This window comes from Engraulis encrasicolus, chromosome 6 (assembly GCF_034702125.1).
Source record: "Engraulis encrasicolus isolate BLACKSEA-1 chromosome 6, IST_EnEncr_1.0, whole genome shotgun sequence".
Taxonomy (NCBI): domain Eukaryota; kingdom Metazoa; phylum Chordata; class Actinopteri; order Clupeiformes; family Engraulidae; genus Engraulis; species Engraulis encrasicolus.
The window spans coordinates 38080869-38093368 of NC_085862.1; the positions used below are offsets into that span (position 1 = coordinate 38080869).

The window sequence follows — 12500 nt, forward strand, 5'->3', positions numbered from 1 at the left end:
CTAATCTTCCAGAGCTTTCATTTCTAAATGGAGTCTTTCTTCTTCTGCCTTCCACAACATCAAGGTGCAGGGGGAGAAAAAACACAACACAACAGCATCACATACCAGACATCAGAGCATCATGAGAGCATTTGTTTGATGGAGCAGAGAGTGGGGCTTCTCAAAGTTGCCTCTACAGTCGAGTCTACTTCATTTTAAGGCACTGAACACAAACAAACACAACCCAGGTGAAAAACCCATATACTTAAAGTGTACTTTTTTTGACCGTACTTAGTACAAAGTGTACTATTTTCGGCGATTTAAAGTGCGCTTCATTGCACTATTAGTGTGCTGAAGCACTACTAAAGCAGTACTTCAGCACACTTGCAGCACACTGAGGATGCTAAATTGGCACCGCTTTTGGACAACTTTAAGTGCACTACAAGCATACTTTTGAAAGTATGCTCCAAACACGCTTTTCATGCATTCGTATGGCATTAATAGTGTGCTTGAGTACACTTCTATAACATTTTATTGTTACTAGAAGTACAATAAAAGTATATTAACTTCATGCTTCTTTGGACTACATTGGAACATTTTAAGTATGTAAAAAGTATATCATATTAAGTATTGTAAATATATAACAGGTATGCTTGAAGCTTACAGTACACTCCAAAGTACAACGAATAATATAAATGTAATACAACAATCCATGCTGGTTCTCAGAGCTTGTACGTTACACACAGCCACATGTTACAGTAGTGATACAGTATGCATGCCTAACACGACTGACATTTACAATCATTGCATTGTTACAGAGATTTCAGATACACATTTCACTTTACTTCATTCTTCTTCCACCTTCCTACAGTTGATCATTTGAATTAATCACAAATGATAACCCTTGATTCTTTGGTTGAACAACTAGTTCCAACTTACCTCTCACCATGATATCATAGGAAGTGTGAGTCTATATATACCAGAACATATACGTGACCATCATAATGACGGTGGGAACATGGCCATTTTTTGTGTACCACTTTAAAATGTTAAAACTCCTACAATAAATGCAGAATATAACAATGAGTAATATTTTCATGCAAACCAAAGATATTCCTTAGAGGTAAATGGCTTTCTGTTTGTGAAATTTAGCTCCAAGAAGTGCATTGCATGATGGTACATGCATGATGATGCATGATGGGTAAATGCACTTTGTGTAAGCACACTTTGAATATATTTGGATGAAGCACAATCATGGTGCACTTAGAAAAAGTATACTTCCAATATGTTAAAGTGATTTACTTTAAAGCGCACTATAGAAAATCACACTTCGAAGTCACTTGGGTGAAGTATAATCAAAGTGCACTTAAAAAAAGTGCAATTGCAATATGTTATTAGAAAATACACTTTTAGTAAGTTCACTATTAGAACACTATTAGTATATTCCTCTAAATACACTTTAGCCAAACATCTTCTAAGTGCACTTTATGTATGGTTCGCAAAGTGTACTTTCTTTGAGAGCAACTTAATTACATCTAATTTTAAGTACACTTTAAATAAGCATATTGTAAACATACTTTTTCTTAGCACAAAAAGTGTGAGTGCGCTTTTAACATGCTAAGTACACTTCAGTCGTGCTTTTATTGTACTAAATTGAACCACTTTTTCACCTGGGAATCTATGTCTGACTGGCTCACAAAAACCTCTCACACACACACAAACGTGTGCACACATGCACAGACACACATACGTACACACACACGGACATGCGCACGCACGCACGCACGCACGCACACACACACACACACACACACAAGAGAAGTTAAAAGAATAAACTAAGGTATGTCTGGTTTTGAAAAACAACACATCTTGTTCTGTGGAACATATCAAAACAACTAGCAGTCACCTCCAGTTTTTTCCTATGGGGTAATCTTAAGAGCTCTCAAAGCCTTCCATCTGCACAGGATACAACAGAGCGCGTCAGTATTTGTACAGATATCTACTGTAGTGTTTTAGATACTAAACTGAAATGTGGACGAGGGATACAGCCTTAAAACTGATTTTTTTTTTGTGTGTATTTTGTTCATGGGCTGTCTTGTTTTTGTTTTATTTTGTTTTATTGAAGGGTTTTTTTTCGGTTCACCTATCTTATCCAGTTTTCATACATCGCATCTGTGTGTGGTCTCCACTTTGCCTCATTATACACAAGGCTGCGATGACTGTGGTGGTGGACGTGAAATAACAGTGGGTAGAAAAACGTAAAAAGTACAAAGTGAAAGTGATTGCCCCCTTTTTAAATTCCATATCCGTATCCAGGTGTTAGAGTAGGGTAGGTTTGGACACTGTGTTGCTACAACACCCCCTAGTCCCCTCCCTCTGCCAACCCCCCCAACCCCCCAACTTCGGCTACTCACAGTAACCCCACAGCCAGATCTCAGCACCCGCATGCCATGCCAGTTGCAGGTGTTGTGGAAGCGCATCCTGTGCTGAAGCTTTTGCCATTACCACAAAAAATACAAACACCAACAAAAGAATCATGACAACCAAAGTCACCCCCATTGATAAATGGGCCCTTGGTTGTTATGGTGCTTTTGTTGGTGGGTTTTTTTGTGGTACTGCAGTATTGTGGATGCACAAAACAACTTCATAGTGGCCTCTGCAGGCTAGCGGCGGCCACAGTCCAAACAGTCCCGGAGATTTGGAGATGGAAATGAAGTAATGAGGATGGAAAAAGAATTATATTCAAAGCAACCAAACTGGGTCTGCTGGCAGCAGGTAGGCATATATTTTTTTAATGTGTTAATGCTAATGTGCGTGTGTGTGTGTTTGTGTGTGTGTGTGTGTGTGTGTGTGTGTGTGTGTGTGTGTGTGTGTGTGTGTGTGTGTGTGTGTGTGTGTGTGTGTGTGTGTGTGTGTGTGTGTGTGTGTGTGTGTGTGTGTGTGTGTGTGAGAGAGAGAGAGAGAGAGAGAGAGCGCACAAACACTCGTGCACACAAACACATCTCTTTCACACACTTTCATACACACACACACACACGTACGCACACACGTACGCACACGCGCGCGCACACACACACACACACACACACACACACACACACACACACACACACACACACACACACACACACACACACACACACACACACAATCCCCCGAGAAGCTGGCACCAAGTGGAGCTGATAATATTTTTCATTAAAGCATCTCTGCTAAATACCCAAGAGCCCCCCCCTTCCCCTATCCACCCAACTATCTCACCAGACAACCACCCACACCAACATCAACATCCTCCGCACTCTCTATTCTCCCCCACCACCCTCCCTCCTCTCCTCCCTCCCACTCAGTCCACCCTTACCAACACAGCCCAAAACATCCTTTCATTTCCCTCCTCTCTACCCCTCCTGCACTCTCTAGCAGTCATCCACATCACATACCGTAGCTCAGTCACCAGCCTCCTCCACACTCTCTCTATCCTCCCCCACCAGCCCCTCCCTCCCACTCTTCCCACTCTTCCCTCCTTACCACTCCCCCCCCCCCCAAAAAAACCCATCCATTCCCTTCCTTTCTCTGCACCCCTCCCTCCCACACTTTCCACCAGTCAGCCATCACATCTCCTCAGTTGCCAGAAGGGCTCTAAATTAACTTTTTCAGCCAAAGTGGCTAGTAGACTATATCCTAATTTTACAAGGAATTTTACTAATTTTACTACAGGGCCCAGTCTGCCCTGCTTACCACCCCTCCATCCCCCAAACAGCCTTTCCTTCCCTCCATCTTTACACTTCCCACACACTTTACCATTCAGTCACATCATCACTAACACACACCAACATAGTCAACACTCAAACCTCCTCCTCTCCAATCCCATAAGCCATCATCACCTTCCCTACCGGAACACAATCAGAAGAAACTGTGTGATCCAATTCAGACATGTGAATAATGAGACGTCAGAAATGTTGATCAGTCAAAAAGTGTCGTAGGGGCCTGGACTTATGTCGACACTTTCATCAACAACACTCACTGGAACAGATTGTGTTGTTTGCCTAGACCGTGTACCGACGCTCCCCACAAGTCATCAACACCCCCTCCCATCCCTATTCTGATATCCAGGTGTTAGGATCAATGATTGGGTAAATGGATTCATTAGTTTCTACAATCCAGTGCCACATATTTCAAATGACTTGGTTTTACCTGTCCAATACAACCAGGTGATTGGCTGGTCGACTGATCACCTGGTTGATTTTGAACAGGTAAAAACAAGGTCGGTTGGCACTGGTTAGGGTATTACAGTAAGAGTGGTGGGATGTTGGGCGCTGCGCTGCTACACATTCTATACTCACTGCTCCTACCCCCGCCTGGACTAGTTACAATAACCCAACACTATCCAGCAACTACCCAGCAACACCCAAACCAGCCACCCCACACCCACAGCTCCTACCCGCCACACCACACTCTTCCCACCAGACAGCAACACTGTCAGCCTTCCCAATTCCCACCTTACCAGATCTCCACACCCTCCACACAATCCTTCACAGTAGTTCCACCCCATCCATCCGCCCCCCAAAAAACACTCCCACACTCCCTTCAAACCAGTGAGAGAAGAACTCCCTCCCTAGAGTAATGTTGTTATGATACACTCTGATGCAAGCACTGTGAAAACCAGGACTCAGAGCATCGCAATAACACATATCAGTGCCGCATCACAGCTACATCAGTGCCGTAACAACAATAGAAGAGCTAAATCTGTACTGCATATTACTGACTGTAGCATTATTTCCTCCAGAGTGCCGTATCTGTGTTGTCCAGTCAATATGGACGGTCGGTAGTATATTTCCTGCCTCCGTGGCTGTGGCTGGGAGTGTGTGTGTGTGAGTGTGTTTGTGGAGTGTGTGTGTGGTGGAGTGTGTGTGTGGAGTGTGTGTGTGTGTGTGTGTGTGTGTGTGTGTGTGTGTGTGTGGAGTGTGTGTGTGTGTGTGTGTGTGTGTGTGTGTGTGTGTGTGTGTGTGTGTGTGTGTGTGTGTGTGTGTGTGTGTGTGTGTGTGTGTGTGTGTGTGTGTGTGTGTGGAGTATGTGTGTGGAGTATGTGTGTGGATCGTGTGTGTGGAGTGTGTGTGTGTGCTGGAGTGGGTGTGTGTGTGTGAGTGAGTGACAGCTAAGACAGCCTTATGACCCACAGCCAGTGGCGTCATTCAGCGGCGGCGTTTTCAAACTGCCACCGGGCAGCGCTCCAGACTGACCCTCTTACACTAGCAACACACCACCGCCCACACTACACAGGGGCCTCTGCCAACTGGCCCTACTGGCCGTATGGGTGGGTGGGATGGGCAGGCCGAGGCGAGGCGGGTCACTTAACATTCAACTTTCCATTACCGCATCTGGAACACAGCCTGAGCCCATTGCACCCCCTGACCCTGCTCCACCCCCGTCAACCACACAACAACCACAGCTCCTCTCCCCAATCAAGCAAAGCAAACGCACTGTAAGGATTTGGGAAAAGAATAGAAGTAAACAACGCAAACAAATAAAAACGGGGATGGTGCTCGGTCTTATCGGAGTGGCAGCAATGCACTCTGAGCCCCTGGAGTAGAGCGTAGAGCTCTTTCGGTTGCCTCGGAAACCCAGGCACATGCAGGCACTCTCAGGGACACAGAGAGAGACAGACAGACAGGCAGTGAGACAGAGATACAGTACAGTGAGAGAGACAGGCAGACAGGCAGACAGACAGGCAGACAGACAGGCAGACAGACAGACAGACAGACAGACAGACAGACAGACAGACAGACAGACAGACAAAAATGAGAGACAAAACAGCAACAGATGACACCCATTTGCAATGGTATTCACATTGTGCAGCATTACTCCCTATACACACTGACACACCAAGAACAAATACAAGTTGGAGGCACAGGGAATGAACGAAACAGTAGATAGACAATGACCTGGTGAACCAGCCCCAGGTCCTTCATTTCACTTTCATCTCAGTTTGCTTTGGTGCCGTCGACATGGTCTTCACAGGCACTGCAAAGCCGTATCTGACCAATCCGAGAACAGAGGGAGCTTTTTTTTCAACTGTGTGCTACATTTGCATTGTAGTCAGTGGTGTCAAAAGTAAAAGCAAAAGTAAATGTATGGTGCTTTTACAAGACATGCACATGATATTACATAACTGTTACACCGTTTACTCCATTATACCTCCATTGTTTACTCCATTGTATCAGACAGAGTTAGCTAATTGTAAGACAAGTACACAGGTATTTACTCAGATAAGTTACCTATGTTGGAGGGCAACTGTGTTACTTTTCTACTTTTACTTTCACTTTTGAAAGGCTTACATCCAGGCAAATTTGCACGTCATGGCAACCCATTAGCGACTGGGTAAAGGCAGACTGATCAAATCACTTTACATTGACTTTAGACAGAAAGATAAACGGATGGAAGGACGGACAGAAAGACAGGATGTCTTCGATCCGATAATTTACAGTACAAATACCGTATAGTCTAAAACACACAGACATAATTGTGCACCGTTCATCACTCTTTATATACCCTTGAGCTTTAGTCAGTGTGATGAGGTCTTTCAGTCATGCGAGGAAAAAAAAGACTCCACTCCATTGAAGTATGTAAGTAGTGAGTGAGACCCAGTCATCTTTCCAAGTCAGACAAAGGGTGCAGTGTGTTTTTGAAGACATGCAGAGCTGCTAGTCTGCATTAAGCTCCATCCAGATGCCTGATCCCTTCATTACGATGGCTGGGAGCTTGCCATTAAAGCCCCATTCACTGCAGCGGATTGTGGGGGATGACTGTGGCTTAAGCCAGAGTCTTAGGGATGCCTTGGTGCTACGGTCGGTCAGGGGTGCACACTTTTTTCCCGTCATCCAGCTTTGGTGAATGCATATACACACAGCATGAGGCAAACGCACGCACACACACACACACACACACACACACACACACACACACACACACACACACACACACACACACACACACACACACACACACACACACACACACACACACACACACACACACACACACGCACCTGTTTGGGCAACGATCCTCAAAGGAGTGGGTCACACCGACATACACACAGGCACACACAGAAACACACAGAAACACACTCACTCGTGACAAACACACATTGCTGGTAAAACTTAGCTCATCTTAACTTCGTGCTGGGTAAACAGCAATTAAAGACACTTTTCTGACATGCAGCCTCGCCTCAATTTTGTGCATTCACACGCACACGCACACGCAAATATACACACACACACACAGACATAGACACACACACACACACACACACACACACACACACACACTGTGTGCACAATCAAATTTCTCTCATTTAAAATGATCCCATCTCTCAAGCTGTGCAAACAGCAATTAAAGTTATCAGCCCCCACAAACGCACACCACAACTCCGCAATGCATAGTATACAACTATACAACCGTGATGCTGTGCGCACACAAACACAGTGTACACATAATACACACACGACATAACACACATGACACCCACACGAGACACACGAATGCCGAAACAAGCATGTGCACGCACACGCACACGCACACACACACACACACACACTCACACTCACACTCACACTCACACTGAACACGCAGACATGCATATAGATTCACACAGAAAGATGCATACTCTACACACCCTTTAATCTAAAAGGCAAGTTCCAAATCAAAAGCCTACCAGTGTCTGCACACACGCACGCTCACACACACACACACATTGCTGATGTGCCGTGTCGTCCCTGTTTCAAGCTGCTGCTCACCTCTCTCTCTCTCTCGCACACACACATACACACATGCACACACACTCACAGACGCACGCACACACACACACACACACAACCACACACAGACACAGTGCCATGAGTGCCGTCCCTGTTTCAAGCTCTCACTCACCTCTTGCATCAGGACGCTTAGAGCCTCACACACACACACACACGCATGCATGCCCGCCCACCAGCCACACGCACACGCGCACGTATATATGTATGTACGCCCACCCGCATGCGCGTGCGAGTGTGTACACACACAGACACACGCATACGCACACGCACACACACGCACACACACACACACACACACACACACACACACACACACACACACACACACACACACACACACACACACACACACACACACACACACACACACACACACACACACACACACACACACACACACACACACACACTTTATGCCATCCTATCCCACCCCATCCCACCCACACACACACACTGTAACACTCTGCCAAAAGAGATGGCGGGCGGGCAGGCAGGCGGGCATGCGGGGCGACGGCGGGCGGGTGGGCCGGTGGGTGGAATTCCCACAGAACCTCACTGTTTAGCAAGCTCACGTTATAGCCGGCCCCATTGAAGTCTGATCCTCATAGCCTCCCACCTCTGCCTGCGCCTAAAATACAAGCTCCTGTCTGTCTACCCCATCACTCTCTGACTCTACACACAGTTAATTCTGTGATTCAACACTAAAAACTCTTACCGTTATTTCTTTTTCTCAAAGTGTTGCATTAACACTGGATATGGTGTGTGTACCCACCTTTAAAATCTACTTATCCAGCACTCAATGTCTCTACAGTGCATTGTGTAGGGAGAGAAGCACTAGGTGACAATACAGGCTGTGGTGCCTGTGGTTTGGCAAGGAACAGATAACACAGTCTGTTCTGATCTGCCAGTGTTTGGCAGTGGTATTATACACGATCTGCCAAGTCAATGCCACCATAGTATGCAGTATATCCCTCTGCACAATGTCTCAGTAGGGCTTCACAGAGACTTTTGGCTGGCCTGCATGTTTTCGGTTTGGAAAACAATATCTGGATCAGTCTCAGAAGAATCCAGTCTGTTGAAGTTGTGGAATGCAGTATGGAGTAGTGTGGTATAGAAGAACCCATTGTTATGTTTTAAATGGAGTGTTGATTAACTCCCTAGTGCATACACACACCTCTGAAGTAGTCCTACTTTTCTGAGCGCATAACTCTAGTGTATCAATGCGCAAAGGCACACTCCAACAAAAGCTCGCAAAGCATTAAACGCTGGATTGACACATGTCGCATCACACGTCTGGAAACAACAGCCATAGATCATCAGAACAGCTATGATTCTGGTCCTAATCCTAGGCTATGTAGGTCCAATAAAACCTGAAATCTGCCTATTCCCACCCTGCAAACAAAGGCAGCTCTCAACACTGGACAGCTACTACATCTGATGTCTGCTAAAATATTAGTAGGCTAAATGTACAAAAGGGATGAAAATCAAAGACTCCTACAATTTAACAGGACCTAACTGTCAATCACACCATTTACCTGGATGACTCTGTGTACAATCTCCGCACAATGTACAGATTTATTATTATAAATAACGATATTATGATTGGATATATTGCCCTATAAACTCAACAGCTCAAACGGTCTTACTTGTACTACAAAGTACAACTAGGGTCTAGGTTTAGATAGCAGTAATGCAGTGCTGGTTGCTGAATGGTATTGTACATGTAGATTAAAAAGATTAGCTACATTTCTATTGAACAGAGATGTCGATGCAGCCATCCTTAAGGGACCTTCAGTTTTCCTGGATGAAAAGAGGGATGGCTATACTTTACTTTTCCTTACACTGTAGTGGCCTCTTCTCTACGTAGTGACGTGGGCACTAAAAGCCAGCACTGTGAACTCTATTATGATGTATGAAGAATACACATACTATGGACGTCCTTGGGTTGGGCGGATGGGAAAACCTGCCCTTCTTACACATCCACACCCACACATGTGCACACATGCACGCGCACACATACAAACACACATGCACACATGCATGGACACACGTGTGCTCACACACGCGTGCGCGCACACACGCACACGCACACACACACACACACACACACACACACACACACACACACACACACACACACACACACACACACACACACACACACACTCGTGCACACATGCACGCACACATGTGCATATACATATTCACGCAAACATGCACGCATACTCACACACACATAGACGCGCGCACACACACACACACACGCACACACACACACACACACACACACACACACACACACACACACACACACACACACACACACACACACACACACACACACACACACACACACACACACACACACACGCACACACACACACACGCACACACACACACTAACGCACACACAATTTGATTAATGTGGCAATGCAGCTTCCCCCATCTTACAACAATTGCAACGGATACAATTGAGGATTTTAAAACATTTCAAAAATCTGTGCCTTGACAAAATGCAATTTATGCCATAGATGGGAAATGCCAAATTGACAGAAAACCGAGTGAAAAATAACAGGCTGCCTCAGCCATGCGTGCTACCTTCATACAATGGCACCAGTCACATAAATCCTCAAAGTTTGTAACCCTGCTTATAGACTGATGATATGTTGTGTATATAAGATATGCACAAGTTGCCCAAACATGCAACATTTGGATAATCCTTTTTTATGTAAGAAGCCTTTTACAATCTGTGTATATTGTACTGGCTCTTCAGTGAAGGACAAAAACAACACCAAAGACCTCCCAGCTGTTTTATCTCTTACCAGCTTGATCCTGACCCAAATAAATAACAATATTGTTATTACTTAGTCACATTATTCATCACATTTGCATTACTCCACCACTTATTTCCACAAGTTTTTTTGCAAAGTGAATGTCTTTTTTATTTTCCATATGCATTATTTGCGTGTCTCTCTTTTATTTTCCATATTCATTATTTGTTTGTCTAACTGTAATATATTTCCCTATGAACTTATATGTCTTAATTGTTATACCGTTCCAGAGCATCCCTGTGGTGCAATGATTAAAGTGTCCCAGTGTATAGTCCAGTTCACAGGGCTACTGATTTGCAGACATGTCAGTTCTGGTTGGCTGCTTTAAGGAAATAAGCGGGCCTTCAGGCTGGCAGTACAAAGGTCTAGAAAAAGAGGCATGTTTGCGAAAACAAGCTGTTTTTAGAGGTCAAAAAGCAAACGGCATGAAAGGCAAACACTTTGATTTGCAGTGTGACCAGAGGGGGAAATGAAAAAAAAAAGAAGAACCAGAAACGTCCAACTCAGTTTTCGCAACCAAGTAGACTATATAGTTTCATATTCTGTCACATCATTTAGAATTATTGTGTGGTGAATAAAACTATGAAATCGCGCTGCCGTAAAATATGCACCTTATCATAACGCATCACTGCTTTCTTCATATGAGTGCTTCCTGAGCTGAATCACTTGCGGTTTCTTTAGATAGATACTGCTTAAGCTTCACTGATGGAGATGCACACTTCAAGCAGACTCCTTTGTGTATGCATATGGATGCATACTGTGCACACCATACAAAATACACAGCTACACACACTGACATAGAACACATACTAGAAACACATATAGAACACAAAAACAAACATAAAAGACGCCCACACAAATAAACTACACCACCACAAACATACAGTCTTTGCTTTGGCCTGCGTCTAGTGATTCCCACAGCGCTTAGTTAAAGCAAACACTAACACACTCTACTCTTCCCCTCTCCTACCCTTCAGCTACGGCAGGAAACATCAGCACATCTTACCTGCAGGGAGGCAGGGATGCAGACTCACAAATGAGTACAATTCATCTCTGTGCTGTGGGTCTATGTATGTGTATGTGTATGTGTATGTGTGACCGTGGCTATGTACTTATGTACATATGTTTTGTGTATGTGTGTACGTGTGTGTGTGTCTGTGTGTGTGTGTGTGTGTGTGTGTGTGTGTGTGTGTGTGTGTGTGTGTGTGTGTGTGTGTGTGTGTGTGTGTGTGTGTGTGTGTGTGTGTGTGCGTGCTTGCGTGCGTGCCTGCGTGCGTGTGTATGTGTGTGTCTGTGTGTGTGTGTGTGTGTGTGTGTGTGTGTGTGTGTGTGTGTGTGTGTGTGTGTGTGTGTGTGTGTATGTGTGTGTGTGAGTGTGTGTGTATATGTGTGTGTGTGTGTGTGTGTGTGTGTGTGTGTGTGCGTGCGTGCGTGCGTGTGTGTGCGTGTGCCTATATGTGTGTGAAAAGTGTTTGTAAGCATATGTGTGTGACTGAATGTGTTTGCATACACATGTGCAGTAGGCCGGTGAGGTGTGCGCATGAATATTTTCAATTTCCTGTTTATATCAACCAGTATTTCACACTGGCCAGCCTCATCTCTCTCCCAGCCCGTGTGTTTGTTATAGCCTCGATGCGGGAGAGCTGAGGGCAGGGCTGGACTGGATCCGAAAAACCATCCAGGCAGTATTGGCTTCAACTGGCCCCTCGCACATGCAAGCCATTTTCATACTATATCGTGCTCGACTTAATCCACTGTTTACCTTGAGGATGGAACAATGGGCTGCTGTTTCCTCTAAACTGTGGTGTAATCCAAACACACAAACAAATAAAACACAAACAGCAATGCCCCCTGGGGATTGTTGACCCACCGGGAAAATGCC

At 45.0% G+C, this 12500-nt stretch overlaps 1 protein-coding gene across 1 annotated transcript in view; it reads right to left on the bottom strand.

The window, feature by feature from the left end:
• The window catches only part of oca2 (oculocutaneous albinism II), a 141713-nt gene that overhangs the window by 72538 nt on the left and 56675 nt on the right, over positions 1–12500 (bottom strand). The gene's annotated exons all lie outside the window — the stretch shown is intronic.